This window comes from Petromyzon marinus (assembly GCF_048934315.1).
Source record: "Petromyzon marinus isolate PM22_M1 ecotype Great Lakes invasive population chromosome 83 unlocalized genomic scaffold, UKy_Petmar_22M1.pri1.0 chr83_unloc.3, whole genome shotgun sequence".
Lineage (NCBI taxonomy): Eukaryota > Metazoa > Chordata > Hyperoartia > Petromyzontiformes > Petromyzontidae > Petromyzon > Petromyzon marinus.
In genome coordinates this window covers 285,078-304,746 of record NW_027422636.1, presented here as the reverse complement: position 1 = coordinate 304,746, position 19,669 = coordinate 285,078, and the positions used below count along the sequence as shown (strand labels likewise).

The 19,669-nt window shown below is 45.7% G+C and overlaps 1 protein-coding gene across 1 annotated transcript in view; it reads left to right on the top strand.

Moving 5' to 3' along the window:
• The first annotated feature begins 3,445 nt into the window (after positions 1–3,445).
• Positions 3,446–19,669, top strand: part of LOC142908393 (uncharacterized) — a 31,160-nt gene continuing 14,936 nt past the window's right edge. The window contains exon 1 of the mRNA XM_076059002.1: positions 3,446–3,800. The gene's annotated coding sequence lies outside the window, so the exon portion shown is untranslated. The remainder of the gene's footprint in view (positions 3,801–19,669) is intronic.

The following is a 19,669-nucleotide window of genomic DNA, read 5'->3' as shown; positions in this document are numbered from 1 at the left end:
ATTATTCTTGGTTCTTTCGGTAAAGTCACCACCACGTAGAAGGGAAACAATAAAATAATAAAAATATAAAACAATAAAATTATTGTAAAACAATAAAATGATTATTCTTGGTTCTTTCGGTAAAGTCACCACCACGTAGAAGGGAAATAATAAAATAATAAAAAGATAAAACAATACAATTATTGTAAAACAATAAAATTATTATAATCTTAGCTCTTTCGGTAAAGTCACGTTGAAGGGAAACAATAAAATACATATAAAACAATAATATATTTTATTGTTTCCCTTCAACGTGACTTTACCGAAAGAGCTAAGAATATGAATTACTGCAGTCACGAAAGCTTTAAATCAAAACACAATTCTTATTCTTGGTTCTTTCAGTAATCACCACGTTAGAAGGGAAACAATAAAATAATAAAAATATTAAACAATAAAATTCTCACGACGTTTCGACTGCAACACAAGCAATCATCATCAGGTGTGAAAACCACAGCAAGAACATTTGAAAAAAGTGGCGTTTTTTTTTACGTCAGCACCACGGAGAGCGATTTGGCAGTCATTCAGATGGACGAGTCCATCTATGTTCGGAACGGAGGAGGGGGAGGGAGACAAAAATAATGGATGCGGTCTGAAAGCCACCATAAGCGTGAACAATCAATTTAGACCCGAAATCAGATTTACCATGGAAGTCGAAAAAGATGGCAAGCTACCTTTTTTGGATGTCCTAATAAAAAAAGAGACCTGATGGTTCAATGAGCCACTCTGTCTACAGGAAAGCTACCCATACGGACGCTTACCTGAAACCGGATTCCCACCACCATCCATCCCAGAAGAATTCTCTCATCAAGACTCTGCACCATAGAGCCCAATGCATATCCGACCAGGAACACATAGCCAGTGAACTCCAGCACGTACACCAAGCTCTCAAGGCTAATGGTTACTCCGACTACACAATCCGCAAAGCTATCACTCCAACCATGAAGAAGGACCCTCTTAAGGAGAAATTCAAAACCATCACTTTACCCTACATTGCGGGAATCACAAAAAAAGATCAACAAAATTTTGAATAAACACAAGATCCAGGTCCGATTCAACACATTACATGAAATCCGTGATCTGGTTCCGTCTGTAAAAGATGTGATTCCGGACATACAGTACCCTGGTGTCTGCAAACTAAGTTGCCTCTGTGGTAGGAGTTACATTGGAGAAACCAAACGACATGTCTCCGACCGCATTCGTGAACACAAAGCAGACTTAAAACACGGTAGGACCAACACCTCGGCCGTGGCAGATCACCGTTATAATTCAGTAGGCTCACACGACATTGACTTCTCCAAGACGGAGGTTCTCTGCAAGCCATCTGGCTACCATGAGAGATTCGTTCATGAGGCTATCCACATATACAAGCACAGAGACAATTTCAACCCGAGAAGATGGATTCTGGTTTAGCAATCATTGGAAGGATTTGATAAACCATTTTTGGGTCTTAATTGATTGATCACGCTTACGGTTACCATGAGAGATTCGTACATGAGGCTATCCACATATACAAACACAGAGACAATTTCAACCGAGAAGATGGATTCTGGGCTTAGCAATCATTGGAAGGATTTGATCAACCATTTCGGGTCTTAATTGATTGTTCACGCTTACGGTTACCATGAGAGATTCCTTCATGAGGCTATCCACATATACAAACACAGAGACAATTTCAACCGAGAAGATGGATTCTGGGCTTAGCAATCATTGGAAGGATTTGATAAACCATTTCGGGTCTTAATTGATTGTTCACGCTTACGGCTACCATGAGAGATTCCTTCATGAGGCTATCCACATATACAAACACAATTTCAACCGAGAAGATGGATTCTGGCTTAGCAATAATTGGAAGGATTTGATAAACCATTTTGGGTCTTAATTGATTGTTCACGCTTACGGTTACCATGAGAGATTCGTTCATGAGGCTATCCACATATACAAACACGGAGACCATTTCAACCGAGAAGATGGATTCTGGGCTTAGCAATCATTGGAAGGATTTGATAAACCATTTCGGGTCTTAATTGATTGTTCACGCTTACGGCTACCATGAGAGATTCCTTCATGAGGCTATCCACATATACAAACACAGAGACAATTTCAACCGAGAAGATGGATTCTGGCTTAGCAATCATTGGAAGGATTTGATAAACCATTTCGGGTCTTAATTGATCGTTCACGCTTATGGTTACCATGAGAGATTCGTTCATGAGGCTATACACATATACAAACACGGAGACCATTTCAACCGAGAAGATGGATTCTGGGCTTAGCAATCATTGGAAGGATTTGATAAACCATTTCGGGTCTTAATTGATTTATCACGCTTACGGTGGCTTTCAGACCACATCCATTATTTTCATCTCCCCCCCCCCCTCATCCGTTCCGAACATAGATGGACTCGTCCATCTGAATGACGGTCAAATCGCTCTCCGTGGTGCTGACGTTAAAAAAAACCCGCTACTTTTTTCAAAATGTTCTTGCTGTGGTTTTCACACCTGATGATGATTGCTTCTTGTGTTGCAGTCGAAACGTCGTGAGAATTTTATTGTTTTATTTTTTATTATTTTATTGCTTCCCTTCAAACGTGGTGTTGACTTTACCGAAAGAACCAAGAATATGAAATAGAAGAATCAAACACGGCACAATTTTGTTAAGTTAAATAAATAAAGTTATAATAACAAAAAATAAAACCATTCACGTAAGAAAGCAAGCAAATGGAATTTTACAATCGCAAAATATCGCAGACTTTGCGATTTGCTCATCGCGATTTCGATTTTAAATCGATTCATCGTTCAGTCCCAGTCGATATGTCTTCCGGAAGAAGGGGTAAACATCTTCCTTGTACGGTAGACTTCTTCCAGAAACGCGGTGGACGTCTTCCGTGGGCGGTAGATGTCTTCCGGAAGCGCGGTAGACGTCTGCTTTGTGCGGTAAACGTCTTCCGGAAGCGCGGTAGACGTCTTCCTTGTGCGGTAGATCTCTTCCGTAGGCGGTAGATGTCTTCCGGAAGCGCGGTAGACGTCTGCTTAGTGCGGTAGACGTCTTCCGGAAGCGCGGTAGACGTCTGCCTTGTGCGGTAGATGTCTTCCTTAGGCGGTAGATGTCTTCCGGAAGCGCTGTAGATGTCTTCCGTAGGCGGTAGATATCTTCCGGAAGCGCGGTAGACGTCTTCCGTGGGCGGTAGACGTCTTCCGTGGTCGGTCGACATCTTCCGGAAGCGCGGTAGACGTCTTCCTTCTGCGGTAGATATCTTCCGGAAGCGCGGTAGACGTCTTCCGTGGGCGGTAGACGGCTTCCGTGGTCGGTCAATATCTTCCGGAAGCGCGGTAGACGTCTTCCGTGGTCGGTCGACATCTTCCGGAAGCGCGGTAGACGTCTTCCTTCTGCGGTAGACATCTTCCGCGGGACGATCGACGTCTTCCGGACGCCCCGGTAAGATATCTTCCGTGCGCGGTAGCCGTCTACCGCGAACGGTAGACGCCTTCGGGTTTAACGGTTAAGATATCTTTTCCGTTAACGGTAGATCTCTTCCGTTGACGGTAGATGTCTTCCTTGTCCGGTAGACGTCTTCCGGAAGCGGCAGGTGTCAGAGGCGCGCATTGTGTGGAGAGCGATCGGGCGGCTTGTGGTGTCGAGTCGCTCCGAGTCGCTGAGGTAACTCGCGTGGCCTGCAAACGGCAAGCGGCAGCAGCAGGAGAAACAGCAGCAGGCAGAAGCAGAGGAAGAAGAAGAAGCAGTAGCAGCAGCGGCAGCAGGAGGTGAGCGCTTGACGGAGTATGGGCAGCGGGCGGGAGAGAGAGGGACGGGAGCGAGGTTCAGACTGCGGCCTAGTCCGGCAGGCTCCATTGTGTGTTGGGGGGGTACTCGAACGTCTCTCTCTGTGTCTCGCTGTCTCTCTGTGTGTCTCTGTGTGTCTCTCTGTGTGTGTCTCGCTGTGTCTCTGTGTGTCTCTCTGTGTGAGTCTCTGTGTGTGTGTCTCTCTGTGTGTGTCTGTGTATCTCTCTGTGTGTGTCTCTCTGTGTGTCTCGCTGTGTGTGTCTCGCTGTGTGTGTCTCTGTGTGTCTCGCTGTGTGTGTCTCTGTGTGTCTCGCTGTGTGTGTCTCTGTGTGTCTCTCTGTGTGTGTCTCTGTGTCTCTCTCTGTGTGTGTCTCTGTATCTCTCTCTCTGTGTGTCTCTCTGTGTTTCTCTCTCTGTGTGTCTCTCTGTGTATCTCTCTCTGTGTCTCTGTGTGTGTCTCTGTGTGTCTCTGTGTGTCTCTCTCTCTGTGTGTCTCTGTGTGTCTCTCTCTGTGTCTCTGTGTGCCTCTCTGTGTCTCTGTGTCTCTCTCTGTGTGTCTCTCTGTGTCTCTCTCTGTGTGTCTCTCTGTCTCTCTCTCTGTGTCTCTGTGTCTCTCTGTGTGTCTCTGTGTCTCTGTGTATGTCTGTGTCTCTCTCTGTGTGTGTCTCTCTGTGTCTCTCTGTGTCTCTCTGTGTGTCTCTGTGTCTCTCATGAATCCCTCGAGCAATGTCTCACAGCGTCGCACTGTGAGGGTTGTGTGTGTTCAATGTGTGTGTGTATGTTGTGTGTATGTGTTCAATGTGTGTGTGTATGTTGTGTGTGTGTATGTTGTGTGTGTGTATAATGTGTGTGTGTGGTGTGTGTGTTCAATGTGTGTGTGTGGTGTGTGTGTGTATGGTGTGTATGATGTGTGTATGTTGTGTGTGTGTTCAATGTGTGTGTATGTTGTGTGTGTGTTCAATGTGTGTGTATGTTGTGTGTGTGTATGATGTGTGTGTATTTTGTGTGTGTGTTCAGTGTGTGTGTGTATGTTGTGTGTGTGTATGTTGTGTGTGTGTGTGTTCAATGTGTATGTGTATGTTGTGTGTGTGTATTCAATGTGTGTGTGTATGTTGTGTGTGTATGTTGTGTATGTGTGTTGTGTGTGTGTTCAATGTGTGTGTGTATGTTGTGTGTGTGTATGTTGTGTGTGTGTATGTTGTGTGTGTGTTCAATGTGTGTATGTATGTTGTGTGTGTGTGTGTATGATGTGTGTGTGTATGTTGTGTGTGTGTGTGTATGATGTGTGTGTGTGTATGTTGTGTGTGTGTGTATGTTGTGTGTGTGTGTGTGTATGATGTGTGTGTGTGTTCAATGTGTTTGTGTGGTGTGTGTGTATGGTGTGTATGATGTGTGTGTGTGTTGTGTGTGTTCAATGTGTGTGTGTGTATGTTGTGTGTGTGTATGTTGTGTGTGTATTCAATGTGTGTGTGTTCAATGTGTATGTTGTGTGTGTGTATTTTATGTGTGTGTGTATGTTGTGTGTGTATGTTGTGTGTGTATGTTGTGTGTGTATGTTGTGTATGTGTGTTGTGTGTGTGTTCAATGTGTGTGTGTATGTTGTGTGTGTGTATGTTGTGTGTGTGTATGTTGTGTGTGTGTGTATGTTGTGTGTGTGTGTATGTTATGTGTGTGTATGTTGTGTGTGTGTGTATGTTGTGTGTGTGTGTATGTTGTGTGTTCAATGTGCGTGTGTGTGTTCTGTGTGTGTGTGTATGTTCTGTGTTTGTTCAATTTGTGTGTGTGATGTGTGCGTGTATGTTGTGTGTGTGTTCAATGTGTGTGTGTTCAATGTGTGTGTGTGGTGTGTGTGTGTGTTTGTTGTGCGTGTGTGTTCAATGTGTGTTTGTGTGTATGTTGTGTGTGTATGTTCTGTGTGTGTTCAATGTGTGTGTTGTTTGTGTGTATGTTGTGTGTGTGTATGTTGTGTGTGTGTTCAATGTGTGTGTGTATGTTGTGTGTGTGTATGTTCTGTGTGTGTTCAATTTGTGTGTGTGTTGTGTGTGTGTTCAATGTGTGTGTGTATGTTCTGTGTGTGTTCAATGTGTGTGTATGTTGTGTGTGTCTGTTCAATGTGTGTGTGTATGTTCTGTGTGTGTTCAATGTGTGTGTGTATGTTGTGTGTGTGTGTGTTCAATGTGTGTGTGTATGTTGTGTGTGTATGTTGTGTGTGTTCAATGTGTGTGTATGTTGTGTGTGTATGTTGTGTGTGTGTGTTCAATGTGTGTGTGTATGTTGTGTGTGTGTGTGTTCAATGTGTGTGTGTATGTTGTGTGTGTGTGTTCAATGTGTGTGTGTATGTTGTGTGTGTATGTTGTGTGTGTTCAATGTGTGTGTATGTTGTGTGTGTATGTTGTGTGTGTTCAATTTGTGTGTGTGATGTGTGCGTGTATGTTGTGTGTGTGTTCAATGTGTGTGTGTTCAATGTGTGTGTGTGGTGTGTGTGTGTGTTTGTTGTGCGTGTGTGTTCAATGTGTGTTTGTGTGTATGTTGTGTGTGTATGTTCTGTGTGTGTTCAATGTGTGTGTTGTTTGTGTGTATGTTGTGTGTGTGTATGTTGTGTGTGTGTTCAATGTGTGTGTGTATGTTGTGTGTGTGTATGTTCTGTGTGTGTTCAATTTGTGTGTGTGTTGTGTGTGTGTTCAATGTGTGTGTGTATGTTCTGTGTGTGTTCAATGTGTGTGTATGTTGTGTGTGTCTGTTCAATGTGTGTGTGTATGTTCTGTGTGTGTTCAATGTGTGTGTGTATGTTGTGTGTGTGTGTGTTCAATGTGTGTGTGTATGTTGTGTGTGTATGTTGTGTGTGTTCAATGTGTGTGTATGTTGTGTGTGTATGTTGTGTGTGTGTGTTCAATGTGTGTGTGTATGTTGTGTGTGTGTGTGTTCAATGTGTGTGTGTATGTTGTGTGTGTGTGTTCAATGTGTGTGTGTATGTTGTGTGTGTATGTTGTGTGTGTTCAATGTGTGTGTATGTTGTGTGTGTATGTTGTGTGTGTTCAATGTGTGTGTGTATGTTGTGTGTGTATGTTGTGTGCGTGTTTAATGTGTGTGTGTGTATGTTGTGTGTGTATGTTCTGTGTGTGTTCAATGTGTGTGTGTATGTTGTGTGTGTATGTTCTGTGTGTGTTCAATTTGTGTGTGTGTTGTGTGTGTGTTCAATGTGTGTGTGTATGTTCTGTGTGTGTTCAATGTGTGTGTATGTTGTGTGTGTCTGTTCAATGTGTGTGTGTATGTTCTGTGTGTGTTCAATGTGTGTGTGTATGTTGTGTGTGTGTGTGTTCAATGTGTGTGTGTATGTTGTGTGTGTATGTTGTGTGTGTTCAATGTGTGTGTATGTTGTGTGTGTATGTTGTGTGTGTGTGTGTTCAATGTGTGTGTGTATGTTGTGTGTGTGTGTTCAATGTGTGTGTGTATGTTGTGTGTGTATGTTGTGTGTGTTCAATGTGTGTGTATGTTGTGTGTGTATGTTGTGTGTGTTCAATGTGTGTGTGTATGTTGTGTGTGTATGTTGTGTGCGTGTTTAATGTGTGTGTGTGTGTGTATGTTGTGTGTGTATGTTCTGTGTGTGTTCAATGTGTGTGTGTATGTTGTGTGTGTATGTTGTGTGTGTATGTTGTGTGTGTATGTTGTGTGCCTGTTCAATGTGTGTGTGTGTATGTTGTGTGCCTCTTCAATGTGTGTGTGTGTGTTCTGTGTGTGTTCAATGTGTTTGTGTATGTTGTGTGTGTATGTTGTGTGTGTGTTCAATGTGTGTGTGTATGTTGTGTGTGTGTTCAATGTGTGTGTGTTGTGTGTGTTCAATGTGTGTGTGTAGGTTGTGTGTGTGTTCAATGTGTGTGTGTAGGTTGTGTGTGTGTTCAATGTGTGTGTGTATATGTTGTGTGTGTGTGTGTGTTCAATGTGTGTGTGTATATGTTGTGTGTGTGTGTGTGTTCAATGTGTGTGTGTATATGTTGTGTGTGTGTTCAATGTGTGTGTGTATATGTTGTGTGTGTGTTCAATGTGTGTGTGTATGTTGTGTGTGTGTTCAATGTGTGTGTGTGTTGTGTGTGTTCAATGTGTGTGTGTAGGTTGTGTGTGTGTTCAATGTGTGTTTGTGTAGGTTGTGTGTGTGTTCAATGTGTGTGTGTGTTCAATGTGTGTGTGTATGTTGTGTGTGTGTGTATGTTGTGTGTGTGTATGTTGTGTGTGTGTGTGTTCAATGTCTGTGTGTATGTTGTGTGTGTTCAATGTCTGTGTGTATGTTGTGTGTGTGTGTGTTGTGTGTGTGTTGTGTGTGTGTGTTCAATGTGTGTGTGTATGTTCTGTGTGTGTTCATTGTGTGTGTGTATGTTGTGTGTGTATGTTGTGTGTGTATGTTGTGTGCGTGGTCAATGTGTGTGTGTGTATGTTCTGTGTGTGTTCAATGTGTGTGTGTGTATGTTGTGTGTGTATGTTGTGTGTGTATGTTGTGTGTGTGTGTGTATGTTGTGTGTGTTTATATGTTGTGTGTGTTTAATGTGTGTGTGTATGTTGTGTGTGTGTGTGTTGTGTGTGTGTTTAATGTGGTTCTGTGTTTGTTCAATGTGTGTGTGTGTGTTGTCTGTGTGTTCAATGTGTGTGTGTTCAATGTGTGTGTGTATGTTCTGTGTGTGTGTGTATGTTGTGTGTGTGTTTGTTGTGTGTTTGTTCAATGTGTCTGTGTATGTTGTGTGTGTGTTCAATGTGAGTGTGTATGTTGTGTGTTTGTTCAATGTGTGTGTATGTTGTGTGTTCAATGTATGTGTGTGTGTATATATTGTGTGTGTGTTTGTGGTCATGTGTTGTTAAGGTGTGTGGTTTCAATGTGTGTGTAGGTGTGTGTGTTCAATGTGCTGTGTTGGTGTGTGTGTTGTGTAGGTGTATGTTCAGTGTGTGTGTGTTCAATGTGTGTGTGTTGTGTAGGTGTATGTTGTGTAGGTGTGTGGATTCAATGTGTGTGTGTTGTTTAAGGTGTGTGTGCTCAATCAGTCGAGTGGCATCTTTTCATCGGTTGCGTAATGCTGTGTGGAAGCTACCTGGTCTGTCACTCCACACGAAGCTTCAGGTCTTCTCGGCCACAGTCATTCCCTCCCTTCTCTACGCTTGTGCAACGTGGACACCCCTAATGGAACATCTTCGCCGGTTAGAAACATTTAGGCTGGCCTGCCTACGATCCATCCTGGGTTTAACCAGGCTGGATTGTGTGAGGAGCTCACAAATCCTCAAAAGATCTGGACAAAGTCCCATCGATGAGCTCCTCCGGCAGGCAAGGCTGCTTTGGCTGGGCCAAGTAGCCTGCATGCCAAGTTACCGCATGCCCAAACAGCTTTTGTTCGGCCGGATTGAGTGGGCTCAACGGGCACGGCACGGGCTAGAGAAGAGATGGAGTGATGTGGTACAGGAGGATGTGGAGCTGAGTGGTCTTGCCGATGGCCGGTACCAGCGGTGTCAAGATCGGCCTCTGTGGAGGAGGCTCGTGAAGGACGCTACTGGGCAGTTGGAGGCAGTCGCAACAACAACGGAGAGCGGAGGAGCGACGCTCACAACAACGAGCAGAGCGCCGGGTGGCTAAAGCACAGCAGGTTGGCACAGTAGGGGGCACAGGTGGTGCATCAGCCAGTCATCTCAGTCAGTCGACCCGTGGCACCTGGGTCTGCCCCGTGACCTCCTGCCAGTGGGCGTTCGACACTTCACGTGGCCTCAAGGTGCACATTGCCTGGCGCAAGTGTCGTGGTGACGTCACCGGCACTTAGTGGCGAATGGCGGTTGTTGTTGTGAGGCGCTGCAAGGATGGGTGGTGGTCGCGGGTTGCTGAGGAGATGGAGTCTGCCTCAATGGCCCGCGATCACAAATCTCTATTTAACTCCATCAAAAAAGTAACCTGCAGCGCCACGCCTATTACCATCATTAGGGGAAAGAACGGTGGTCCAATCTCCGACCCCCGGGAACAGGTTCGCAGATTTGCTGAGCATTTCCGTGAGGTCCTGGGGGACGGGAAAATCCCTCGGCCAGGAAAACATCGCGGCACAAAGTGGGGATGACCCTGCTGAGGCTGCGGTGCCTCAAATATTGGAAGAAGAAGAAGAAGTCACCCGCTGTGAGTGGCTGGCCGAGGTGCCGTCTGTCGAGGAAGCGCGGGGACACGCGACGTCGCTGCGGTCGTGTCAGGCCTTGACGCTCCGCGTTAAACCCAACAGGACACGCGACCGGACAGAGGGGGGGGTGGGCTAGGGGCCCCAGTGGGGAAGCTTGGGGGGGGGTCACGTGGTGGTTGGGGGACCCCCCCCGGACCTTCCCGAGGGATCGAAAAGGCGGGCGTGGCCTGGGGCGGAGCCGGGCACGCCACGGGAGTCATAGGCGGGGCGTGAAGAGGCAGCCACCGGCGGTCCTCGAGTCTCCGATCGCCGGTGGGTGTCACCTGCCTGGGTCACGCTGTGCAGTGTTCCCAGAGCGTTAGTGAGGTTAGGGACGGTGGTCACCGCCTTAGGGGCCCGTCCATGAATGACGTCACGCACCTAGGGGTGGGGGTGGGGGGGGGGGGGGTGGGGTCAGACATTTGTGACGATGTGTGACGAGGGGAGGGGGGGTTTGAGAAATGTGACGTCACGTCGAAATGCGCAACTTAAAATAAATACGGGCCAACACTTTCTACTTAATTAGACTTTTTAATAAATGTTTTCTCCCTACGACATCAGAGTGGCAGCGCCACATTAAATACGCACTGCAATGTGACAATACTTTAAAGCGATTTTTATTTTTCGGGGGGGGGGCAGAGCTTTGCGACGTCATATTTGGGGGGGGAGGGTCTGACTTTTTGTGACGCCGTGTGACGAGGGGGGAGGAGGGGGGGGGTGGGTCAAAAATCGTCCAAAATTGCGTGACGTCATTTATGGACGGCCCCTTATGTAGAGTGTTCACGTGGGCTTGTTGCGTACTCTTTGGTTCTATTCAGTAAAGTCACGTAGGTCACGTGGGCTTGTTACGTGTTAATAAATAGTGTTGCCTCCAAGTTGAGTGTGCGCCTCAATTGAACTCACTGCAGACGTACTGAAGGCGATCCGGAGTCTGAGACCAGGAAAGGCAGCGGGCAGAGATGATCTCCCAAGCGAAATGCTGAGGGAGGGCGGCGTTTGTGCACAGACTGCCCTATATGACATCATAACAACGGTATGGACCACTGGACGGGTTCCGCAGGATTGGAAGGGATGCCCTGGTGGGTCCCCCTTTTTAAGATGGGGGACCGCACAGACTGTAACAACTACAGGGGCATCTCACTCCTCAGTGTGCTGGGAAAGGTCCTGGCAAGGATTATTCAGCATCGCCCCACCAGGCACGCTGAGGAGAGGCTTGCGGAGCCCCAATACGGTTTCAGGAAAGGGCGGTCCTGCACAGATGCCATATTTTCTGTCCGTCTGCTACAGCAGAGGTGTAGGGAATTCCAACAAGACCTACATCTCTGCTTTATTAACCTGGTCAAGGCCTATGATACCATCAGTAGGCATGGGCTCTGGGTTTTTCTTCGTGCTTTCGGAGTCCCTGAACCTCTGTTCACGATCATTAAGGACCTTCATGATGGTGAGCGGGCCCGGGTAAAACTACGTGGCCGGGAGTCGGAGCCATTCCCTGTACACCTTGGGGTGCGACAGGGATGTCCTCTGACTCCCACATTATTTAACATCTATTTTGACCACGTAGTTCGTGAAGCCTTCAATAGCTGTACCGGGGGAATCTCCATTTGGTACAGATATAATGGGAGGCTGATCGATGCCCGGGTGCGGTCAAGGGATGGGTCGCTATTGCTCAACCACATTATGTATGCCGATGATTTGGTAATAGCTGCTCATTCAGAGGAGGAGTTGGAGACGCTGCTGCTGAGACTGGAGCTTGCCACTAAGAGGTGGGGACTTACCATCAGCCCCACCAAAACTAAACACCTGCCTGGCTATTTTGTACCATTGGACACTCCACTGAAACAACTCCAAATCGGTGATGAGGCAGTTGTGGAGAGAGTGGAGAGTTTCCCATACCTGGGCAGTGTGCTTATGACCGGCTCCAGTTTAACAGCAGAGGTCTCACTACGAATCAGTCGAGCGGCAATATCTTTTCATCGGTCGTGTAATGCTGTGTGGAAGCTACCTGGTCTGTCACTCCGCACTAAGCTTCAGGTCTTCTCGGCCACGGTCATTCCCTCCCTTCTCTACGCTTGCGAAACGTGGACCCCCCTAATGGAACATCTTCGCCGGTTAGAAACATTAAGGCTAGCCTGCCTACGATCCATCCTAGGTTTAACCAGGCTGGATTGTGTGAGGAGCTCACAAATATTTGAAAGATCTGGGCAAGGTCCCATCGGTGAGCTCCTCCGGCAGGCAAGGCTGCGTTGGCTGCGTCATGTAGCCCACATGCCCAGCCACCGCATGCCGAAACAGCTTTTGTTCGGCCGGATCGAGTGGGCTAAACGGGCGCGGCACGGGCTAGAGAAGAGATGGAGTGACGTGGTACAGGAGGACGTGGAGCTGAGTGGACTTGCCAATGACCGGTACCAGCGGTGTCAAGATTGGCCTCTGTGGAGGAGGCTCGTGAAGGACGCTACTGGGCAGTTGGAGGCAGTCGCCCTCCAACAACAACGGAGGGCGGAGGAGCGACGCTCACAACAACGAGCGGAGCGCCGGGTGGCTAAAGCACAGCAGGTTGGCACAGTAGGTGGCACAGGTGGTGCATCAGCCAGTCATCTCAGTCAGTCGACCCGTGGCACCTGGGTCTGCCCCGTGACCTCCTGCCAGCGGGCGTTCGACACTTCACGTGGCTCTCAAGGTGCACATGGCCTGGCACAAGCGTCGTGGTGACGTCACCGCCGCCACTTAGTGGCGAATGGCGGTTGTTGTGCGTGTTCAATGTGTGTGTGTTGCGAGTGACTGTGGGGAGTGGTAGTGTAGCGGTGGTTAGCGCTACGCTGCTCCACGAACCCGCTGACCCGAGTTCGATTCCTGCTCACGTCCAACACCGTCGGTGACGATTATCTGAACCGGTCCTGGGCCTCCCCTAGGTCGACTCAGCCTCAAGTGAGTACCTGGTGTAGCGGTGTAGTGAACATCGCCAGCACTGGGGAGACAAAGGCGGCCGGGTCTTGTGCTGGCCACCCACCCCCTCGTGTGCTGTTCCGGCTCACAGCACTTGCCCCTACAGTCTGTAGGGGCAAGTGTGTGTGTGTGCTGTGTGTATGTTTGTGTGTGGGTGTGTGTGTATATATGTGTGTGGATGTGGGTGTATATATGTGTGTGTATATTTGTGTGTGGGTGTGTTTGAATATGCGAGAGTGTGTGTTGTGAGTGTGTACATGTGAGTGTGTGTGTGTATATGTTAGTGTGTATTGTGAGTGTGTGTGTATATGTGAGTGTGTATTGTGAGTGTTTTTCACTGAGGGCCCCAGTGATTAACACCGAACCCTATGGGAGTCTCAGTGGCTAACACTGAACCCTGTGGGAGTCTCAGTGATTAACACTGAACCCTATTGGAGTCTCAGTGATTAACACTGAACCCTATGGGAGTCTCAGTGATTAACACTGAACCCTGTGGGAGTCTCAGTGATTAACACTGAACCCTGTGGGAGTCTCAGCGATTAACACTGAACCCTATGGGAGTCTCAGTGATTAACACTGAACCCTATGGGAGTCTCAGTGATTAACACTGAACCCTATGGGAGTCTCAGTGATTAACACTGAACCCTGTGGGAGTCTCAGTGATTAACACTGAACCCTATGGGCGTCTCAGTGATTAACACTGAACCCTATGGGAGTCTCAGCGATTAACACTGAACCCTATGGGAGTCTCAGCGATTAACACTGAACCCTGTGGGAGTCTCAGTGATTAACACTGAACCCTATGGGAGTCTCAGTGATTAACACTGAACCCTATGGAAGTCTCAGTGATTCACACTGAACCCTATGGGAGTCTCAGTGATTAACACTGAACCCTATGGAAGTCTCAGTGACTAACATTGAACCCTGTGGGAGTCTCATTGATTAACACTGAACCGTGTGGGAGTCTCAGTGATTAACACTGAACCCTGTGGGAGTCTCAGTGATTAACACTGAACCCTATGGGAGTCTCAGCGATCAACACTGAACCCTATGGGAGTCTCAGTGACTAGCACTGAACCCTATGGGAGTCTCAGTGATTAACACTGAACCCTGTGGGAGTCTCAGTGATTAACACTGAACCCTATGGGAGTCTCAGCGATCAACACTGAACCCTATGGGAGTCTCAGTGACTAGCAATGAACCCTATCGGAGTCTCAGTGATTAACACTGAACCCAGCGGGAGGCCTTGGTTTGGCTGTAATGTTGCGTTTCCATGGGGCGGGCAACTTGAGGGCACTCCAGTTACCTCGGTGTCTCCTGCAACTTGAGTTGAAGGAGGGGAACTCACGTTGAGTGGAGCAAAAAATGTGGTTTGCCTCTGGGGGCTGAGAGGTCACAGACACTTGAGAAGCCTGGGTTCCAATCCAGCCACAGGCCCATAGACTCATCACCACACAGAGACCCACAGAATCATCACACAGAGACCCATAACCTCACCACACAAAGAGCCACAGACTCACCACACAGAGACCCACAGACTCACCACACAGAGAACCACAGACTCACCACACAGACCCATAGCCTCACCACACAAAGAGCCATAGACTCACTACACAGAGACCCACAGACTCACCACACAGAGAGCCATAGACTCACCACACAGAGACCCACAGACTCACCACACAAAGAGCCATAGACTCACTAGACAGAGACCCATAGCCTCACCAAACAAAGAGCCATCGACTCACCACACAGAGACCCACAGACTCACCACACAGAGAGCCACAGACTCACCACACAGACCCACAGAATCATCACACAGAGAGGCATAGACTCATCACACAGAGACCCACAGACTCACCATACAGAGAGCCACAGACTCACCACACAGACCCACAGAATCATCACACAGAGAGGCATAGACTCATCACACAGAGAGCCATAGACTCACCACATAGAGACCCACAGAATCATCACACAGAGACCCACAGACTCACCACACAGAGACCCACAGACTCACCACACAGAGACTCACAGACTCACCACACAGAGACCCACAGACTCACCACACAGAGACCCACAGACTCATCACACAGAGACCCACAGACTCACCATACAGAGACCCACAGACTCATCACACAGAGAGCCATAGACTCACCACATAGAGACCCACAGAATCATCACACAGAGACCCATAGCCTCACCACACAAAGAGCCACAGACTCACCACACAGAGACCCACAGACTCACCACACAGAGACCCACAGACTCACCACACAGAGACCCATAGCCTCACCACACAAAGAGCCATAGACTCACTACACAGAGACCCACAGACTCACCACACAGAGAGCCACAGACTCATCACACAGAGAGCCATAGACTCACCACACAGAGACCCACAGACTCACCACACAAAGAGCCATAGACTCACTACACAGAGACCCATAGCCTCACCACACAAAGAGCCATAGACTCACTACACAGAGACCCACAGACTCACCACACAGAGAGCCACAGACTCATCACACAGAGAGCCACAAACTTATCACACAGAGAGCCACAGACTCACCACACAGAGACCCACAGACTCACCACACAAAGAGCCACAGACTCACTACACAGAGACCCATAGCCTCACCACACAAAGAGCCATCGACTCACCACACAGAGATCCACAGACTCACCACACAGAGAGCCACAGACTCACCACACAGAGACCCACAGAATCATCACACAGAGAGGCATAGACTCACCACACAGAGACCCACAGAATCATCACACAGAGACGCATAGACTCACAACACAGAGAGCCAAAGACTCATCACACAGAGACCCACAAAATCATCACACAGGGAACCATAGACTCACCACACAGAGAGCCGTAGACTCATCACACAGAGACCCATAGACTCACCACACAGAGACCCACAGAATCATCACACAGAGAGCCATAGACTCACCACACAGAGACCCACAGAATCATCACCATAGAGACCCATAGACTCACCACACAGAGACCCACAGAATCATCACACAGAGAGCCATAGACTCACCACACAGAGCCATAAACTCATCACACAGAGACCCATAGACTCACCACGCAGAGACCCACAGAATCATCACACAGAGAGCCATAGACTCACCACACAGAGAGCCATAGACTCACCACACAGAGAGCCATAGACTCATCACACAGAGAGCCATAGACTCACCACACAGAGAGCCATAGACTCACCACACAGAGACCCACAGAATCATCACACAGAGAGCCATAGACTCATCACACAGAGAGCCATAGACTCATCACACAGAGAGCCATAGACTCATCACACAGAGACCCACATAATCATCACACAGAGAGCCATAGACTCATCACACAGAGAGCCATAGACTCACCACACAGAGACCCACATAATCATCACACAGAGAGCCATAGACTCACCACACAGAGAGCCATAGACTCACCACACAGAGACCCACAGACTCATCATCATAGAGACCCACAGACTCACCACACACGATGATGATATCAGCCACTTGGTGTGAGCGGCCATCATTTGTGATGGCCATGGTACCGCTCATCTGAAAAATAACTTACGCGATTCATCTGGAGGTGCCCCCCCCCCCCCTTATTACCTGGCCAGGTAGCGATTCTATATTTAAAGCTTTCGTGACTGCTAGGATCCATACTCTTTGGTTCTATTGGGTAAAGTCACGTAGGTAGCGATTGTCTCAAAACTAACTCGCGCGGCTAAGTTGGGGGAGCCCTTGGTACCTCGTCAAATGAAACTACAGCATGGCACCTTTTGTGCCAGTATCAAAGTATGAAAACATAAAAATAGATTTTCCCCTTTCTGGCCATAATAAAGCAGGAGTTATGTTAAGATGTTCAAGGAGGCTGCTGCCTCTGATGTAGGCCAATCAGTTTCAAAGACAACGCGTAACAACATCCTAGTGACATTGTTATTCAAGATAATGTGTACGTAAGTAGCAGTGTCTTACCCTATATAAGTAATTTTTGTTTGTCTGTCTGTCTGTGTGTGTGTGGACACATCTTGCGATGCTTTTAACTGACAAACTATGGGGTTTACGGATCAAAACAGTCGACAGATACCACGCGATAAGCCCGATAAGCCCCGCGATGAGAGAGCGCTCTTCGTTTTTCCCATCCTATTCGTATTTCCTATCCGTCAAGTTTAAAGTAGTTAAATGACCAATTCCTTTTATACGCTGAGAGCGTGAACGCTGACTTGTGGTCATTGCCCCTAGCAACGCACACACGTGATCGGTGGGGATGGGGAGGGGGAAGTCTCATTAGCGTTCAAAATGCCAAAAAAAAAGAAAACGCTCAGGTTAATTCTTCGGTAGATACTACTATAATCCGTAGATACTACTATAGTCGGTATATACTGCTATCAAGTCGGTAGATACTACTACAGTCAGTAGATACCACTATAGTCAGTATATACTGCTTTCAAGTCGGTAGATACTGCTATAGTCAGTATATACTACTGTAGAGTTAGTAGATACTACTATAGTCAGTATATACTAATATAGAGTTAGTAGATACTACTATAGTCAGTAAATAGTACTATCAAGTCGGTAGATACTGCTATAACAGTATATACTACTGTAGAGTTAGTAAATACTATTATAGTCAGTATATACTACTGTAGAGTTAGTAGATACTACTATAGTCAGTATATACTACTGTAGAGTTAGTAGATACTACTATAGTCAGTATATACTACTGTAGAGTTAGTATATACTACTATAGTCAGTATATACTACCGTAGTGATAGTAGATACTACTATAGAGTTAGTAGATACTACTATAGTCAGTAGATACTACTGTAGAGTTAGTAGATACCACTATAGTCAGTAGATACTACTGTAGAGTTAGTAGATACCACTATAGTCAGTAGATACTACTGTAGAGTTAGTAGATACTACTATAGTCAGTAGATACTACTGTAGAGTTAGTAGATACTACTATAGTCAGTAGATACTACTTTAGAGTTAGTAGATACGACTATAGTCAGTAGATACTACTATAGAGTTAGTAGATACTACTATAGTCAGTATATACTACTGTAGTGATAGTAGATACTACTGTAGTCAGTATATACTACTGTAGATTTAGTATATACTACTATAGTCAGTAGATATTACTGTAGAGTTAGTATATACTATTATAGTCAGTATATACTACTGTAGAGTTTGTAGATACTACTATAGTCAGTATATACTACTGTAGAGTTAGTAGATACTACTATAGTCCGTTTATACTACTGTAGAGTTAGTATATACTACTATAGTCAGTTTATACTACTGTCGAGTTAGTAGATACTACTATAGTCAGTAGATATTACTGTAGAGTTAGTAGATACTACTATAGTCAGTAGATACTATCGAGTTAGTAGATACTACTATAGTCAGTATATACTGATATAGTCAGTATATACTACTGTAGAGTTAGTAGATACTACTATAGTCAGTATATACTACTGTAGAGTTAGTTTATACTATTATAATCAGTACATACTACTGTAGAGTTAGTAGATTCCACTATAGTCAGTATATGCTAATATAGTTAGTATATACTACTGCAGTAATAGTAGATATATCCTGAAGTCAGTATATTCTACTGTAGAGTTAATAGAGACTACTGTGGAGTTAGTAGATATTACTATAGTCAGTAGATACTACTATAGTCAGTAGATACTACTACAGAGTTAGTAGATACTACTATAGTTAGTATATACCACTGTAGAGTTAGTAGATACTACTATAGTCAGTAGATATTACTGTAGAGTTAGTAGATACTACAATAGCCAGTGTATACTACTGTAGTGATAGTAGATACTACTGTAGTCAGTATATACTACTGTAGAGTTAGTAGATACTACTTTAGTCGGTATATACTACTGTAGTGATAGGTACTACTGTTTTCAGAAAATACTACTGTAGAGTTAGTAGATTCTACTATAGTCAGTATATACTAATATACTTAGTAGATACTACTGTAGAGTTAGCAGATTATACTATAGTCAGTATATACTACTGTTGTGATAGTAGATACTACTATAGTCAGTATATATTACTGTAGTGATAGTAGAGTCTACTATAGTCAGTATATACTACTGTAGAGTTAGTATATACTATTATAGTCAGTATATACTACTGTAGAGTTAGTAGATACTACTATAGTCAGTAGATATTACTGTAGAGTTAGTTTATACTATTATAGTCAGTACATACTGTAGAGTTAGTAGATTCTACTATAGTCAGTATATGCTAATATAGTCAGTAGATACTACTGTAGAGTTAGCAGATTCTACTATAGTCAGTATATACTACTGTAGTGATAGGTACTACTGTAGTCAGTATATACTACTGCAGAGTTACTAGATACTACTGTAGAGTCAGTAGATACTACTGTAGTCACTAGATATTACTGTAGAGTTAGTAGATCTTTCTTTAGTCAGTAGATACTACTATGGTCAATATATATTACTGTAGTGATAGTCTACTATAGTCAGTATATACTACTGTAGTGATAGGTACTACTGTAGTCAGTATATACTACTGTAGTCAGTATATACTACTGTAGAGTTAGTAGATACTACTGTAGGCAGTATATACTACTGTATAGTAAGTAGATACTACTATAGTCAGTATATACTACTGTAGTTATAGGTACTCCTGTAGTCAATATATACTACTGTAGA